The following is a 4720-nucleotide window of genomic DNA, read 5'->3' on the forward strand; positions in this document are numbered from 1 at the left end:
CGGGTCAAGGGCAGTCGTCAGCGGGGTGCGCCTGGAGCCTCCAGCCCGCGGGGACCCAAGGCGACCCCGCCGCGGCCATCGCGGCTCCCAGTGTTATTGCCGGCCGTTTCTCCATTTGCATTTGACGCTCGCCTCCAGGAGCCTCCAGGAGCGGGCAGCTGTCGTTAGTCACCCTCCGGCCGCGCGGTCGAGGAGTGCCCGCCCGGCGCTGGAGGCTGCGGCTGCTGCTGCTGCTGCAGCTCGCACTCCTCGGGCCTTGGCCACCACCGCCGTGAAACCAAAGTGAGGGACTTTGCAATACGGGGACGTCGTCGACACGACCCGACGCACGTCCGCGATGACGACGACGACGAGGACGAACGTGCGGCGGCGGGCATGCATGCGGGGGCGACACGGGCGACGAGCGCACAAAACCGTTTCGCAAAACCGCATTCCGCGACGACCTGGCGCGCGTCGGGTCGCGCCGCCTGCCCGAGCAGCAGACGCCCTGATACACATTCGCATTCACGTTCCCGCGGCCCCCGGCCGCCCCCGCGTGTCGCAAGCGGCAGAGCGCCCGCTCGCACTGCTCGTCAATCATGAACCTCGCAACTGCCGGCCCGGGGTGCACCACTTGCGTCTCCCCGTCCGTGAGGTCGGCGGCGGCTGCGAGGGGCGCGCGTCAGGTTCCGTTGCGCCCAGTACAGGGCCCTGGTGTGCAAGCCGGGTGATTATATTGATGCGGTTTCCTTGTCCGGCTGCCGCCGCCGGGCCCGGTCGGTCGGGGGGTCGTGGCCGGGGTCGCGGCCTCCTCCTTTCCTTTCGCACTCTCGGAGCAGCCGTACCACTCGCCTCTACAACCAGTCGCCGCGATGGTTGCCCAAGTCGCGGACAAGTTCAAGCGGCGCCGAGGTAATTAGAAACACAAACTCGCGCGCGGAGGCCGCGGGTGCCGCGGGCCGGAACACGAACACGGGGAGGCTTATCGTGTATTAATAGGACGGGAACAGCCGCGGCGCCTGACCCCGCCGGGCCGGGCTGACCCGCGGGCCCCGCGGGCCGCGAAGCTCGGCGATAGGGTCCTGGCCGCGGCGGCGGGCGCGAGGGATCTCAAGGATGCCGGCGTGCTCCTCCTCTATGCGAGCGAGCCGCTGGGCTGGGCAGGACCACGTCGTCGTGCCGCCGGAAAGATTTGAATAGACATCCAGTCCGCCCTGGGCGCGGCCACGTGCGGGCGGGGCCAAGGTGAGGACGGACCATGGCGTCGGCCGCTGCGGTATTTGTTTGGACGGCTGTATTCGTCCCTCAGAATAAGGAAAGGCTCCGTCATAATAGACAGCCTCGCTCACAAAAATGCATATAACAATTCTGTTGTTTTTATCGGCCACGACCATCATCAGCTGTGGAAAGATACTCCGAGAGGATCGCGTCGGCGGCCGGCGGCTACCTCCCGCACAAAACCATGGACGACGCGCACGTTTTATGGACGTGTGTGGGCCTGCCTTACCTCCCTAGGGCTAAGGTGCAATAGAGGCTGCATTACTCTTACCCAGGGCGGTGTGTCGCCGCGTGCCCCGCGGACATGAAGAGAACGCGCTCCCGCCCCGTAGGGCCTCATTATGGGGCGGCCGCGCGTACGTGATCATCCTCCTCGTCCTCCCCGCCTGTCTCCTCTTCCTCCTCGTCCTCGTCGTCATCCTCCTCGTCCTCGTCGTCATCCTCCTCGCCCACGTCGTCATCCTCCTCGTCATCGTCGTCATCCTCCTCGTCCTCGTCCTCCTCTTCCTCCTCAAACTCGCCCTCCTCATCCTCATACTCGTCCTCATCCTCCTCGTCTTCCTCCTCGTCCTCCTCCTCCCTGTCCTCCTCGTCCTCCTCCTCCCTGTCCTCCTCGTCGTCCTCGTCCTCCTCAACCGCGTCCTTGTCCTCCTCAACCTCGTCCTTATCCTCCTCGTCCTCGTCCTCCTCGTCCTCGTCCTCCTCGTCCTCGTCCTCCTCGTCCTCCTCGTCCTCGTCCTCCTCGTCCGCCCGGCCACTCCTCTTCTTCGTCTTCCGAGCCGCCCCGGTCCACCTTGGTTCCTGCCGCCCTCCGCGGCCGCGATGCCCGCGCTGCTCGGCCCGCACCGCAATTAGCAGGCGGGTACGAATGAGGAGGTGCGGGAGGCGGCCGAGGTGTCCGGCAACTGGGCGGCGCTCGCCGGGGACTTACGTGGCTTCGGCGAAATAAGGTCCGCGCCGTATGAACAACCCTCGTGTGTCAATGCGAGTGTGCGTGCGTCTGTGTGTATGTGTGTGTGTGTTTCTCCGTGAGTATATGCGTGAGTTGCACACGGGTGACTCAGCTGGCTCATTCGCATTTAAGGTAAAGTAACGTTACGCACGACGCACTATAACGAAAGGTAAAGCACGGTCATTAGTTATTACCGTGCAGAGAGAGAGGGGGGGGAGGGGTGGCGGAGAAAAGAGGTACTGCCATCTATTATATTATCTCGGAGCAAGAGGGGAAAAAATCCTATTGCTGACCGGTCTCTACGGAGAAATAGACTCATCCGTTCCCGCGGGTTTGATTAACGTTGCAGACCAACAACAGGTTGGCCTGGCCTGCCCTGCTGCTCCTCCTGCGCCCCGCTCGGCGCGGCCCCGCCGCCCGGCTCCGCCCCGCCCGTCCTATAGGGCCGTAGGGAAGGGTCACTGGCCGTGGAGCGGCGTTGCGCAAAAGAGATCAAAGGCCACGACTTCAAGGGCGCCTGTGAGTCCTGCATGCCAGCTCGAAGATGGATTACAGGGCCATCCCGCGGGGAACGGGTTTTGTGGTGTTCGGTTTCCGGGAGAGGAGGCGGTGAGGAGGAGGACCCCCTCGGGCGGACCCACTCGCTTCTCCTCCTCCTCCTAGGCAGACGAGGAGCAACCGCGTGGGACGAGCAGGATCGAGTTGCACTCGTTCTTCTTCTCCTGTGCAGCAGGTGCACGATGCGCGCCGCACGGGAGCCGCTACACCGCGAAGCAAAGAACCAAAGTAAAGAGTTGGTTGTCTGTCGCGGGGATGAGGCGAACCGCAAATGGTATTGATTAACGTCCCCCCGGTAAGGAGCCGGGCGGCCGTGGCGTGGCGAGGCGCCGCGCGGGAAATATTATTATCAATTATTTCGCAGCGCCTCACTGGCGGGATGGGCCATAACTTATCCTGTAAACAAGTCTGAGGCAGCGGCGCACCGTCTGGCATCACCCTAGGGGACGGCCTAGGCAGGGCGGGGCGGGGCGTGGGGCGGAGAGGTCGGTTACCTGATGCGGTCATCCCTCTTACTTTGGCCAGGGTACTGGGTAAATAGGCCGCCGCTTCAGGAGAGCTGAACAACATGGGGAGAGTTGTGTTCCGGGGTGTTCCAACAACAAACTCGCTCTGTGTATAGGTTTTACCCGCGCGCGCATCTCTTGACGCGAGTAAAAACCGCTCATTTATGCGTTTTTGTGCCGAGCAAGCGTTGCTTTTGCGCTGCCGCTGCAAGGGTGCTACGCGTATGGGCCATTATCGGTAGTGTTACCAACTGACATTTGGATGCGCGCGCGCGCGCGCTGAGCAGCAGCAGGTTTGCCAACATGGCCGGCCACCACCGTCACAACTACTACCACTACTTGTCGCCCTTCGCGTGCGTTTTGTACTCTCACTTCGGCACAGGCCGACACTTACCACCACAGGCGAGACCACAGGCGCCGCCGAAACAGCGAGCGCGCGCACACTCAACTCGATACTTGAGGGAATGTCACAAACTTTATCGCAGCGGATTTTCTTTTAAAATCTTTTACGTCCGCCGGCGTGCAGCAGCAGGGCCGTACACGGTTCGAGCGCTGGCTGCAGGTGTGTGCAGCTCACCTTTTCCCCGGCCCGCCTGCGCCCTGTCGTATTCCCCTTACTTATTACCGCCCGGGCCTCGCGATACGTAACATTATGTTGAAAACGCGCCGCCCCTCGTCAAAGTCGGGATGAACAAAGCGAGCGCCGCCGCCGCCGCCGCCGAGCCGCACACAATGCCCCTTCAAATAATCAGTTTAAGGCGAGTAAAAACACACGGCACGACAATGGATGGAGCTCGCGAGCGGCGGTGGCGGCGGCCCGGACGTCGAGTACGTACGTACGACGGGAATGTGCCGGGACGTGGCCGCGAGCAAGGTGATCTCGTGCTGCGCCCCCTCGACGGGTGACAACGGTGACTGAGCTCTTTAATTTGATGGACAGGGGGAGTGGGAGTGTATGAATAATGTTTCGCAATCACAATCATCATAGTCGCTACGATGGCGCTATTTGCCGGCGTCGCCACAAATTAGTCACCCGGGGCGTTGTGCAATGGGCCCCCTGGCTGGCCCGCTCTCCTCCCTCGGTGAGATGTGGTCCAGCCCGGCTCCCGTCGGCAGCGGTCGCGCAGCGGTGGGCGGGGCACGGTGGTGGCGCCTCCTGTGCCTCCTGTGCGCGCCCGCCGCGAGCACAGCTCTCGTTTCATTTATGGTGGGCTATTGTGACACGCGGGTCGGCCCCGATCAACCGGTCCTATTATTAACGCTTGTTATTTCTCTCTGTCTGCGCAGGGCTCCTGGCGCTCGCACTCGCAAGGGCGGAAGAAGATGGCTACCTGTACCCCAAGCCTAACGTCCCGTTCCTAGAGGGCGGCGGCCAGCTGCCGCAGCCTCAGTACAAGCCACAGCCTCCGCCTCCCCCTCCCCCGCAGCCGACCTATAGGCCCCAACC

The sequence above is a fragment of the Frankliniella occidentalis genome, unplaced genomic scaffold, assembly GCF_000697945.3.
Source record: "Frankliniella occidentalis isolate FOCC.00 unplaced genomic scaffold, Focc_3.1 Scaffold125, whole genome shotgun sequence".
Lineage (NCBI taxonomy): Eukaryota > Metazoa > Arthropoda > Insecta > Thysanoptera > Thripidae > Frankliniella > Frankliniella occidentalis.